The sequence below is a fragment of the Globicephala melas genome, chromosome 7 (assembly GCF_963455315.2).
Source record: "Globicephala melas chromosome 7, mGloMel1.2, whole genome shotgun sequence".
Classification (NCBI taxonomy): domain Eukaryota; kingdom Metazoa; phylum Chordata; class Mammalia; order Artiodactyla; family Delphinidae; genus Globicephala; species Globicephala melas.
The window spans coordinates 12987511-13001623 of record NC_083320.1 but is presented as its reverse complement, the minus strand read 5'-3'; the positions used below and the strand labels follow the sequence as shown (position 1 = coordinate 13001623).

Here is a 14113-nt window from a genome sequence, read left to right as displayed (position 1 = left end):
ATATGTCTCCAGAGAAGAAATTGCCTGATCAATAGACTCTGTGGCCTGGAGTGCGGAGAGAGTGGGATTGGGAAGATGGGTTTGATATAATGTGTTGTTTCTCAAGCGCTGTACTGTGAAAAGAAGAGGAAAAAAAGGAAGGAAGGAAGGAAGGAAGAAGGGAGGGAGACAACAATAATCACAAATTTTCATAAAGCTGAAAATATTAAATTTAATGGACCACACATTATTATAAATATGTTCTCCCTATTCTGGGGGGATAAAAATAATCCCTTTAGCTTTTGAAATTTTTGTGGTAAAAAATGTTGGTTCTTTTTATAGTTAGCAACCATATGTCAGTGTCTCCTTACTTTACTTTAAATTATCCTGCTGCATGAAATCAAGGTGACTGAGAACCACTTTATTGGCCAAAGATGCACAATCAGCTCAGTGACCTTAGATCCTGGTCCCAATGAGTTGATGAGTGTGAGGACTGAAGCAGGTCAGTGTACCTACCTGGGGATTAATTTTCTCATATGTGGAAATGGACTTTACACCAGTGTCTATTCAAACTCCTTATAGCTGAAAAATTTAGCCTTCCCTTATCTGATAAAATTATCAGTCATGATAAAATATTTCCACTTCCCTAAATGTCTGTCATATAATTTCTTTACAGAGAATCTTTTCTGCTTTTGGTCCTGTGCTGAAAGATAACTTTTGTAAGGACACTTGACTATTACTAGTGATACACTACTAAACCTTTTGATCACAACATGGTGGTTGTTACTAGATAGTAAGCGTCACTTGAGGCGCTTTTCTACAATGTGCTAAGTTTTTAGAATGTTCGTAAGATAGGGGTGGGAGGGGAAGAGAGATAAAGAGAGAGAGATGGCCTCTTCTCTTTCCCAATTATATTTCCCTTCCTTCTTTTCATCTGTCTAATCTTCCAGAGTGCATTAAACAGGTGTTCTTTTCCAAACAAAAAGTAGATGCATAAAGAGCAGGAAATAAATGACTTCTGTGATTCACGTTAGGAATGCACTCTAGGACATGTGAAAACCAGAAGTTTTATAGTAATGTAATGTGCCGATTTCATTTTCCCACAGATACTTACAAGTTTTAAAAAAATTGTAAAACCATACTACAGTCCCAGATGGCACTTAAAAATCAGGAAGATGAACTTAAGTTTATTATTTTTTCATAGTCTGTTGATATGTGAAAAATTACATTCAGAACACATTTTTCTAAGAAATTAGTTATGAATTTAGATGTTTAGGATAACTCTTGGGAAAATCAGCTTTTGAGTGATGGTAATTTACAATAAGAGTTATTGAAAAAGAATGTGACAGGAAAAAATCTACAGGTCGCTATTGAATAATAAGCTCATTTTCCCCCTTAAAATTGATATTTTAGCCCCAAAGAAGCAGAAACTTTTTTCCTATTGTTACTTTTACTGTAGTATATGAACTTACACATTAAAATGTGTAATCTACATTAATCTACTTTGTTACAGTTTTTACTCTGAGGAAAAGCAGGTTAGATAAAAACTTAGGACTTGATGTATATGTGTGTGTATCTGTGTCTGTGCATATGCACACATATAAGTTTGTGTATATATATATACACACACAAAAATATCTATATAGGTTGTATTATATAACATGATGTGTATATATGTATATAACATGGTATGTATATATTCAGTAGAATATTAAGACATGTATGAGGGGAGTTCTTAGTATGTGTAGGAAATAAGATGACTTTAAATAATTTCAACAGTGATTCTACAGGAGTTAGTGACACACATGCAATGGTTAATTCACATTTTATTTTTGTTAAAAAATATAACGTGCAAGAGGGAGGAGATATGGGGGTGTATGTATATGTATAGCTGACTCACTTCGTTATACAGCAGAAACTAACACACCATTGTAAAGCAATTATACTCCATAAAGATGTTAAGAAAATAAATAAAATAAAATAAAAACACATACACACAAAAATAACGTGCACTCCAACTGAAACATTAATTCCACATAGGCGTGTGCTGTGCATGTTCCTTCTAACTGGGCTAGTTTTTTTCTCATGCCATGGGAGCAGGTGGCATGAAGCTGTTTTGATGAGGTTAAAAGGCTCCTCCCCTCTTTCCCCAAGCAGCAGCCCAAAGAACGTCAGCAGTAATTGTGTGCCTGGCTCGGCTATGCAGGGAGGGTGGAAGCAAAATTGATATCAAATAAGGGTATCAAACTGAGATCTGAATGTTCCGTTTAAGTTGTTGCTCATTTTCATTAGCCATGCCAGGGGTGAAAGCTTATGACTTAAACATCCTCGGTAGTAAGAACATTTATTTTTGATGGATTTATATTCCTCTTCTTCATAAAGGCTGAATTAGTGTTGTAGTGGCTATAAATGAAGGGGTTTCTTTATCCTCTTCTCATTTTATTATTTACTAATCAGACTTCGGCTCAGATAGATAAAAGAGAGAGGTTCTGTTGCCTAGATGTGAGGCCTTTAATGAGGATGGGAAGCCCCAGGGAGCCGAAATCTGAAGTAGAACGGTGCTGCTTTCGGGTTTCTTGTCATTTCTTCAGTTGCTTCTCCTCCCTTTTCCAATGGGCCTAGTGAGCGGGAACTATCCAGGGTGCTAGAACGCTGGCAGCTTTGCCGTTCAATGCAGACGGATTGCAGAAACAGACAAGAAAGATTACTGCTTATTTCAGAAGGTAGGTTCTTTGTTTCAGAATCCCTGATTAATCAGCAGCAGCATCAACAGACTAAGGCAGCTGGAGAGGAGAGAGAGAAGCAGAAAGGGAGGGAGTCAGGGGCAGGGAGGGAGGGGAGAGAGAGTATGAGAGAGAGAGAGCTGGTTGTCACGGGGGAGGGACGATGCCACAAGCTAGGCTGCTCCAAACCTTCTGTATGTAAGTGGCAATGAGAAAGAGCATCTTTTTGGCTGAAAAGAGACATGTAGAAAGGATGTTTCTGATTTTTTGTTTTCATTTATTTTTGTCTTCACAGAATATAATCAATGAGGCAACTTAGCCAGCCTGGGTGATTGCTTCGAGTCTTGTAATTATCTGTGTAGCAAAGTGGGTAAAATTATTCAATTTCTTCCCTGCTGGACCTAGAAGGAGAGGGGCTGTGTGTTCATCCCCACCCATTAGCTATGCCTTCTTTTCTCTGAATGTCGATTTAAGGAAGCAAGCACCTGTCTTCTGCCACCGCATCTTCCTAGCAAACTTTAAAGGCCATTTTATCTGATAGGAAGAACATCAAGAATGCTCTGATCTCTAGTGATGAAGAATCTGGGAGTGGACACTTTTCCCATCCAGGTACAATGCACTTTAATTGAAGAAAAACTGAGCTGAACTACAAGTCTATTTCTTATGGTGCTGGATTACTCCTACAGAACTGCCCTGAGATCAGCCGCGAGAGAGGGCTCTGACAGACACAAGTCACCTTCTGAATATTGCACTTAGCTGTCCCTGGGGACTTAAATTTTGGTATGTATCTCATTTTTCAGATTCTCTAAGCATGCTAATTGAATCCAGCACTAAATAGATCAAGCAATCTGGTTATGAAATGGAATGGATTTTAGCTGGGAATACTTAATGCTGAAGTTTGCATGTCTTATTAGGTGGAGCAGAAAGAAAGCCACAGCGAAGGCAACCAGGGCTTTAATGAGCCTCAGGCTATTTCGTACCCTCTTAACCACTTAGTTATATTACCACAGAAATGGTTAAACTAGATTTTCATTGGTAAAATAAGCTATGTTGAATTATTAAAAGCATTGAAAATATTTTCCAGGGTATTAATTAGCATTCACGTGGTGCATGCCAGAGTTATTTATCTGCTATTCCATACCATAAATATTTTACAACAGTCTCTTAACACATTTGTGTCAGCCCAGTAAAGAAAGGAAGGAAGAAATAAGGAAAGAAAGAAAGAAAGAAAGAAAGAAAGAAAGAAAGAAAGAAAGAAAGAAAGAAAGAAGGAAAGAAAGAAAGAAAAGAAAAGGCACAGTACCAAAAAATAAAAATCCAAACTATCAGACATACACCAAAGCTGAAACTGCTTCTTCCTAACTGATTAGACATAAACCTCTTTGAGAATTATATGTTTTAATACCACTCAATATCAGACATTTCACTATTCTCATCACAATAAATATTTTCTATAGAACTTTAGGTGGACTTGTTTTACTTGGGACACACACTTATTTTGTTGGGGTGTCTCCACTCTAATTTTTCCAACTATTGGCAAATGTTAAATACAAGAAATGTAGGTATTCCCTATCTGGGAGAACTATTACTATGATAATATTGTTCATTATCATTAGGAAAATTTAAAGTTGTTTTAGTATCATAGAACTGGAATATTTTTCTAAATATAGTCCAAAAATAAGAAAACCTAATGGAAGAGCTTCCACGATATAGTTTTGGTCATTTTAACATGCAAGAATTTATAATCAAGTAGTGTGGATTAATGACTGTAGAACATAAGGGGAAATTAACTTCTCTCCTAATTCTTCACATTTTAGACAATGCTCCAACTTATTTTCTATATAGTCAAGTGGTAAACAAATTAATATGAGAAAATGTGAGCCACAAACGCCAATTTTTTTTTTCCCCTGTGGAAAGAACAACATATGTTTGCCAACTCAGCAAAGGAAGAGACTCTGTGAAGGACATTGACAGTTTAGAAAATCAGTGAAAAAAGACCTGAGGAAAAAATACTACAACTTCACAAGGAACTACAGAGAAGCCCAAGGACTTGGAACATCTGTAAAGTTTAGAGAGAGAAGTGTAAAAATCCTAGAGACAGGAAGGTTTGCTATTGTTTAAAAATATAAATAAGTCATCACCTCCCAATTCAATTAGATGGTTTCTATTGTAGCTCCAGTCAGTCATTATACTGACTATATGTACTTTGCAAATACTGCCTTGTAAGTATCTGGAAACATTTGGCCAAAGGCTCAGAAAAGTACCTCAGCTATTGACATTTTGTGTGAGTCCCTAATATTAGTGAAATATGCAGTCTTTTTAGACCATGGGCATATAGCACCATGACAACCTAGAAGTTTGGGGGAAATATCTGATTTATGGTGCTCTACATTAATATGATCTACGCCCATGTTAACCATTTTGGGAAGGGAGATAGTGGAGAAAAACTCACTACAAAGTAATCTGCTTTCTGAGAAAAAAAGCAATCAGTATCTTTGTAGTCACTTCAACAAGCTCTCTTGGTTTTAACTCTAACATTTCCCATTTTTGGCAGAACAACTGCATTTTAATGACAGTGGAATGAAAAAATAAGCATGATCATTTGTGGGGTTGAGGGTAGGATTTCAAGCATAATCAAAGTGAAATTATAGAACTTATTTTTGACACATTATAAGATTTGATCAGAAAAACAATTTTGACACGGTTTGCATGGGTTATGGAGTGAAGCCAGGCAATCTAGTCTGTTGATTTGGTCCTGCGTGAAGTCAGCAAATTTTAGGTATTAATTTGCATACATATTTTACATATGTATATGAAGCCTGATTATTTAAGTACTTATTTTTCCAAATTGATTTGAGTACATGCGAAAAATGTAAAAGATCTTTTTCTCTTGCTGAACAAAAAATATAGTCAAAATTGCCTTGGGAAACTTTTATTTGGATGAATAGATACTACTGGGCAAAATAGGATTCTCTATCTCAGAGAAGATGCAATGATTGGAGTGGGAGGGAAAATCAAATTTTAATAACTCAAATTCACATAACTTCCTCACAGTGTTAAGACAGCTGTGGTTTGAAAACCTAAGAAACAAATAAGGGGTGGGCACTAGAAAACTTTCCCATATGCAAATAAAGTGAAAAACATAAATGTGAAATGAAAGCAAAATGTCTCAGCTTTCCACCATGAAATTTATTCCCTCGTATGTATTTTGTTTTTTCCTGGTTAACGCAAATAGCATGACAATAATGGTACAAAATAAACTCTATCTTATTCTAGCTACAACATTATCATATGGGGTTAACTGTGACCTAAAATTTAAGAAGCTTCTTACAGAACTTTAAGAATTGGGGAGCAGTTCTCTCCCAAACATATGCTTTTTCTTCCTCTACCTCTCAGTGTATGTGGAAAATACCTGAATTAGTAGAGCTTTCACAACTTTATATCTTGGAAAACCAAAGTTTTAGATGGAGAACAGCTCCATTTCAGAAATTCTGAGTAAACACTTTAAGAAGAGAAAAAAGAACCAGCACTCATTAGGGCCAGTGGACTAATTCACTAAGGTGATGCTGTTATATTAGAACTCGGCTTTGGGTAAATGGTGATAAATGGTGCACAGGAAGATTCTGCCTGAGAAGTCAGTGTACATGTCCACTGGAGCCATTCCTTATGGAGCCAGAGTGGTTGATGTCACAATGTATGAAATTGCACTAAAGGAGGAATCTGTTCTGACTTATAAGTAAAGAAAAATTCTTTAAATATATGAGAAGATGGCATGCTTGATATTTATCTGACTCTTTTTGTACATTTTTTTTTTCAAAAACAGCCTATAATTAACCAAAAGCCCTCTAGACTATGGGGGAACCCAATCCTGACACCAGTTAGTGCCACATTAAAATATCCTCTGGTAAATTGAGACCATACAAAATGTATTTCTTAATTTACAAAGGGAATAACCCATGTAAGTGTATGATCTTAAAGTTTTTGCATATACTTATATCTCAGGAATGTACCTCAATTTCTTTTGGCTTTAACACTTAAAGTTATGTAGTGTCTCAGCTTCTTGAGTTCCTTGGATGCAAGCAGTGGCTACAGAGAGAGCAAAAAGGGCAATTTTTTATGTGTCTAGGGATTCCATTTGGATTGCCTTATGTATATTTTCTGCTCTGCATATATATGTAATGGATAGTTTTATTTCAGTGGAAATAATTATAAAGTGATGTAGTTATTTTCAGTTCTAGGCTCAGCATTGGGAAGGTAGAGTGATGATTTTACACAAAAGAAAATAAGGAAATGATTAACTCAAATAAAAGATAAAATGTTTAAGGTCTTAAATACAACCTGAATCCTACCAGTTTAACTTGGTGCATTTTAGCTAAGTAGAGTGAAATTTCAAATTTTGAGAAGTCTCACAATATTATACAAAGTAATCTTTATAAAGGGTGTGGTCAATAGGAAATAAATAACAAAAGTGAAAGAATAAAATAAAATAAAGCTGAGCAATTAACCACCCAGTTGTATTTAAACCAACATCTGTAGCTTTTATTAGAATGGAATAATTCTAAATACAGCAGTCCAAAAATTAAACAAAAGCAGTCTCTTATAAATGCAGAATACAGCAATACAGGAAAGGCGTAAAGTGAAGACTTGAAGTTATCTGTGGTTTGTACGGGAATTCTGATCTCCACTATCTTAGATGCTTTCCCAGGAGAGTCCCTGACACAAATTTTAAATGTTGACCATAACTTCCAAGAAAAAGAACACATACACAAAAATCATCTGTTATTGGAATCAACGCCTTGCATTCCAAAGAAAATATATCTGCTTTGTGGGTGAAGACAATGGATGCCAGCTTTCAGCCAGTGCTCTAGGGGGGGCTAAAATGTCTAATTTGTTTTCAGCAAAAATGGCTGCAGACACATAGTTCAAATAAAGGGGATGCCTGGAGAAGTCAAAAGTTCCCTTCAATCTCACTTGCTCTGTTACAAATATCCTATGCAATAATTTGTGATCTACTATGGTACACTAATTAATTAATTAATTAATTGCAATATATCTAAAGATGCTACCTGAAGGAAACTGCCCGTTTGTTTCTTAACTATGTTCTTTTATGATGCCAACTTTGGAATTAGGTGCTGAAAACAAGCTTTTATAAAATGCTTGCATACAAGATTTTCGTTCAAGGGCTAGAAATGATCTTGATTTAATATCCAATAATCAAAATGCAGCCAAATATTTAGTGATAAGGAATGTATCTGATTCAATATCTGTCTTAGCCATAAATATAAATTTCTGAAGGGCAGATTTAAGATCATACCTGTCTGTGGGTTCTCACTGCATGGGAATGGTAGAAGTTGTAATGATATAGGCTCTTAATACAAGACTCACTTTTCTTCAGTGAGGCCAGGTTCATTCACAGTCCAGTTACCTGAGAAACATCCTTGGGCTTGGAAGGGTGGAGTCCAAGTGTTTGAGAAATGGGATGCGTATCTTGGTTCATATGCCCCAAAGCCCTTAGTTTCTAGATTTGAAAAATGGGGCAGAATGGATAAGTGGTTTTACATGCATTTGGTTAGTGAACAAATCTGTTAACCATTTTCATGGCCTCTATTTGAATACCTGTGATTAAGGAAGTTGAACAATAAACATTCTACTCTATTATGTTTCAGAGTAAAACTATGCATATCGAGGAGTTATTACAAACACTAATCTTCACCACAGTTAAGAATTGTGAAAATCATCTAATAGTAATATTAGTGACTAATAACTATGGTCACATTTATTGAACAATTACATACATTTTCTAACCGAATCCTCACAATAGCGTAAATATGATTTTAAAAATTTTGAGACTGAAGCTTAAAGAGGTTGATTAACTTGCACAAAGTCATAGATCTAGGGGTGCTTTAGTTTAGGATTTTTAGGCCATTATGGTCAACTCCCCAGCTATATACCCTTCAAGACTGCCTTACTTTCCCCCTACATTACAAACTACCTTTTATATGTGGACAAGGAAGCAAAAAAGTATGATACTTAAACATTGGTAGGGCCCAAGTCTATTTTTTATTTTTACTTTTGAAGACTAGATATAATTGTTAAAAAGTGTTCTTTGCTCATCCTCAAAAATGGTGAACATAACCATGACAAACTAGTGAATGCCAACATTGCCAAATGAACCCGCGCCCTTGTTACACTGTATTGCGATTATTTATTTGTTGTGTTCTTTCACTGCAGTGTGAACGTCTAGAGGGACACGATTCTGCCTTTATCAGTGCCTAGTTCATAATATGTGCTCAAGAAATACTTGCATAAATAAATGATTGTAGAAACAATTATCCTCTAGAATTGGATGACAAAAGCATGTTCACCAACATCCAATTTTCATTGCTCTGAAGTTTTACTAGATTTTATGGTTGATTTTCATCCCCCAAATTTTCATCTCAACTTAAAATATCTTACACTATGACTCTCCATGGTGTACATATTTTATGATTTATTATTTAATATTTTATCAGAATAAACATAATTTAAACTTCAGGCACTTTGAAAGACCACTTAGGAAAATAATCAATTTTCAGAGGTACACAATTAACCTTGCTAATATTTGGAATATATAAACTGTGTGAAGGATCACTGGTGTCATCCGGATGGGGAGGAAAACTTAAGGGAAGAAATAAAAATCTTTGGGTAATGCCTTGCACAGTGGGAAATAGACAATTTTGCTCCAGGGCAGTGTGGGAGTGACCATCTTCCATCCTGAGGCATTCTCCCTAGAATCCTTGTAACACTGACTTGGTTTGCTTAACTATGGTAGAATTAATTTCCATAAGGTTATGCAGATCTTTTTTTACCTAAGCACACCTAGTGCTGTAGTCTTTGGTAGAAGTGAATTCCCAATAATACTAATGCTTTAGCTGTTTGAGAATCATGTTGCATTTCCCCCCCAAATTACAATCATTTGTGGCAGCAGTTTTTCATTCCCATGTGTGTTCACCACTTCAGCATCTAATCTGATAGGCTGATAATGAAATACAATTTATTACGTTAGATAGTTAGAATTAAAAGTCCATTTCATTTGCCAGCCCATTATGGCTTCAAACCAAACCAAACATAAGAAAACAACATAACAGAAAATCATGAGTCAACAAACCACTCATCCATCTAGTTTCAACAATTTCTTACAGATTGAGGAATAAATCCTTAAATTCAGACTGAGCTTCAAGTAACATATGGATTGACTGGCAGCTGAAATGCTAATAAACTCTGATAAGAACTGAAGTTTCCATAGCTACGATCCAGGTTATGGAACATGATTATTCTTATAAAAAAAATCAGAATGAAAATGATTTGTAATGGTAAAAATGAAGGTCTAGGACTTCTACATTAAAAAGCTGGGCTGATATTTAAAAATATATATATCTTTCTGAGCCTTTTGAAGAAAGTAAAAGATGTTAAGGTAATTTATAATTTTTAAATTGCCAGTGTTTTCTCCTTGTTAATTGATTTTGCTTTATCACAGTGAATATGCGATTGAGGACAATAAGTGTTATTAAGCTAGATGGGTAAAATACTTACCCTTGTATATAATTAATTAAACTTCAGTTCTACTTTTGATTGATTAAAATACAATTTTTCTATCTCCGGCTTCATTTATTTCTATGATTCTTTGGATTCCTCTACTTCAAGGCATGCTGACTTTTATAGCCTGCTGGTTATTTATCCACCCATCCATCTATACATATATACACATTTTACATTATTAGTCCTGCCAATAATATTAGCTAACTTTATTATGTATACTCTTACTATTGTTGAACTTTATGCTAAGTTCTCTACAGTCATCACCTCTCATAATCTTCACATAAGCAGGAGGTGGGTGCTATTATTTCCAGCATTTTACAGGTGAGCTTTGAAAGTCCTATGTTCCTGTTTTTGTTTTGATTTGACTTTGGCTTTCAGTATTCCCTTCTGTGGCTCAGGTTTTTAAACCTCATGTATCAAGGATCATCATAATTGCCACCGCTTTAATTACCAGACTGGTAAGGATTAACGTGGCCCTGGTGATCTGTGATATTTGAGTTACAGCACAAAGCCATTACAGAGCACCATTTTGGAAAATAGTGGAGGGTCAAAAAGAGATTATTTCTAAGACAAATGATATTAGAAATGTGTATTTCCTTGATTACTGCTATATTTTGCATGAATTATTCAGATTCATAAATCTTAATTTTAAATTGCAAAGAAAACACACAATAAGAAAATTCATTCCAGGACTTCCCTGGTAGTGCAGTGGTTAAGAATCTGCCTGCCAATGCAGGGGACACGGGTTCGAGCCCTGGTTTGGGAAGATCCCACGTGCCGTGGAGCAACTAAGCCCGTGCGCCACAACTACTGAGCCTGCGCTCTAGATGCTGCGAGCCACAACTATGAAGCCTGTGCGCCTACAGCCAGTGTTCCGCAACAAGAGAAGCCACTGCAATGAGAAGCCCGCGCAAAGCAGTGAAGAAAGCCCATGCGTGGCAACAAAGACCCAGTGCAGCCAAATTAAATAAATAAATAAGTAAATTTATTAAAAAAAAAATTCATTCCAAATAATTACATCATTTTATTTGAAATTGAACAGAAAACTCTTTGTAGTAATCAGAAAAAAGTGAACCTTGGTTCTACTGTATCTTATTAGTATATGAACACATTTTTGAGAAGCAAAATCATGACTCTGTTAACATAAACTTACGTTTTTCTTCCCCCAGATATTTGCACCCTCACATCACCTTTCAGCGCGAGAGGTTTAGCCTTTGATTTGCTAATTTTGGTGCTTTGAAGAAGTCTTTGCTACCCAGGCAACATTCATTTAATATTAACTTTAAATACTCTGACTGTAATTTCTTTCTTTCTTTCTTTCTCTCTTTTTTTTTTTAACATCTTTATTGGAGTATAATTGCTTTACAATGGTGTGTTAGTTTCTGCTTTATAACAAAGTGAATCAGTTATACATATACATATGTTCCCATATCGCTTCCCTTTTGCGTCTCCCTCCCTCCCACCCTCCCTATCCCAGCCCTCCAGGCGGTCACAAAGCACCGAGCTGATCTCCCTGCACTATGCAGGTGCTTCCCACTAGCTATCTACCTTACCTTTGGTAGTGTATATATGTCCATGCCTCTCTCTCGCTTTGTCACAGCTTACCCTTCCCGCCGCCCATATCCTCAAGTCCATTCTCTAGTAGGTCTGTGTCTTTATTCCTGTCTTACCCCTAGGTTCTTCATGATATTCTTTTTCCCTTAAATTCCATATATATGTGTTAGCATATGGTATTTGTCTTTCTCTTTCTGACTTACTTCACTCTGTATGACAGACTCTGGGTCTATCCACCTCATTACAAATAGCTCAATTTCATTTCTTTTTATGGCTGAGTAATATTCCATTGTATATATGTGCCACATCTTCTTTATCCATTCATCCAATGATGGACACTTAGGTTGTTTCCATCTCCGGACTATTGTAAATAGAGCTGCAATGAACATTTTGGTACATGACTCTTTTTGAATTATGGTTTTCTCAGGGTATACGCCCAGTAGTGGGATTGCTGGGTCATATGGTAGTTCTATTTGTAGTTTTTAAAGAAACCTCCATACTGTATTCCACAGTGGCTGTATCAATTTACATTCCCACCAACAGTGCAAGAGGGTTCCCTTTTCTCCACACCCTCTCCACCATTTATTGTTTCTAGATTTTTTGATGATGGTCATTCTGACTGGTGTGAGATGATATCTCATTGTAGTTTTGATTTGCATTTCTCTAATGATTAATGAAGTTGAGCATTCTTTCATGTGTTTGTTGGCAGTCTGTATATCTTCTTTGGAGAAATGTCTACTTAGGTCTTCTGCCCATTTTTGGATTGGGTTGTTTGTTTTTCTGTTATTGAGCTGCTTATAAATTTTGGAGATTAATCCTTTGTCAGTTGCTTCATTTGCAAATATTTTCTCCCGTTCTGAGGGTTGTCTTTTGGTCTTGTTTATGGTTTCCTTTGCTGTGCAAAAGCTTTGAAGTTTCATTAGGTCCCATTTGTTTATTTTTGTTTTTATTTCCATTTCTCTAGGAGGTGGGTCAAAAAGGATCATGCTGTGATTTATATCATAGAGTGCTCTGCCTATGTTTTCCTCTAAGAGTTTTATAGCTTCCGGCCTTACATTTAGGTCTTTAATCCATTTTGAGCTTATTTTTGTGTATGGTGTTAGGGAGTGATCTAATCTCATACTTTTACATGTAGCTGTCCAGTTTTCCCAGCACCACTTATTGAAGAGGCTGTCCTTTCTCCACTGTACATTCCTGCCTCCTTTATCAAAGATAAGGTGATCATATGCACGTGAGTTTATCTCTGGGCTTTCTATGCTGTTCCATTGATCTATCTTTCTGTTTTTGTGCCAGTACCATACTGTCTTGATTACTGTAGTTTTGTAGTATAGTCTGAAGTCAGGGAGCCTGATTCCTCTAGCTCCGTTTTTCGTTCTCAAGATTGCTTTGGCTATTCAGGGTCTTTTGTGTTTCCATACAAATTGTGAAATATTTTGTTCTAGTTCTGTGAAAAATGCCAGTGGTAGTTTGATAGGAATTGCATTGAATCTGTAGATTGCTTTGGGTAGTAGAGTCATTTTCACAATGTTGATTCTTCCAATCCAAGAACATGGTATATCTCTCCATCTATTTGTATCATCTTTAATTTCTTTCATCAGTGTCTTATAATTTTCTGCATACAGGTCTTTTGTCTCCTTAGGTAGATTTATTCCTAGATATTTTATTCTTTTTGCTGCAATGGTAAATGGGAGTGTTTTCTTGATTTCACTTTCAGATTTTTCATCGTTAGTGTATAGGAATGCCAGAGATTTCTGTGCATTAATTTTGTATCCTGCTACTTTACCAAATTCATTGATTAGCTCTAGTAGTTTTCTGGTAGCATCTTTAGGATTCTCTATGTATAGTATCATGTCATCTGCAAACAGTGACAGCTTTACTTCTTCTTTTCTGATTTGGATTCCATTTATTTCCTTTTCTTCTCTGATTGCTGTGGCTAAAACTTCCAAAACTAAGTTGAATAAGAGTGGTGAGACTGAGCAACCTTGTCTTGTTCCTGATCCTAGCGGAAATGCTTTCAGTTTTTCACCATTGAGGACAATGTTGGATGTGGGTTTGTCATATATGGCCTTTACTATGTTGAGGAAAGTTCCCTCTATGCCTACTTTCTGCAGGGTTTTTATCATAAATTGGTGTTGAATTTTGTCGAAAGCTTTCTCTGCATCTATTGAGATGATCATATGGTTTTTCTCCTTCAATTTGTTAATATGGTGTATCACATTGATTGTTTTGCATATATTGAAGAATCCTTGCATTCCTGGAATAAACCCCACTTGATCATG

At 35.9% G+C, this 14113-nt stretch overlaps 1 protein-coding gene across 4 annotated transcripts in view; it reads left to right on the top strand.

The window, feature by feature from the left end:
- The first annotated feature begins 2176 nt into the window (after positions 1-2176).
- NYAP2 (neuronal tyrosine-phosphorylated phosphoinositide-3-kinase adaptor 2) overlaps positions 2177-14113 on the top strand; it is a 266912-nt gene continuing 254975 nt past the window's right edge. The window contains exons 1-2 of one of the 4 annotated variants that reach the window (XM_030832684.2): positions 2177-2702; positions 2998-3482. The gene's annotated coding sequence lies outside the window, so the exon portion shown is untranslated. Of the gene's footprint in view, positions 2703-2845; positions 3483-14113 lie in introns of those variants that run through there. The other 3 variants (XM_060301774.1, XM_060301775.1, XM_060301776.1) reach the window with 3 other exon arrangements.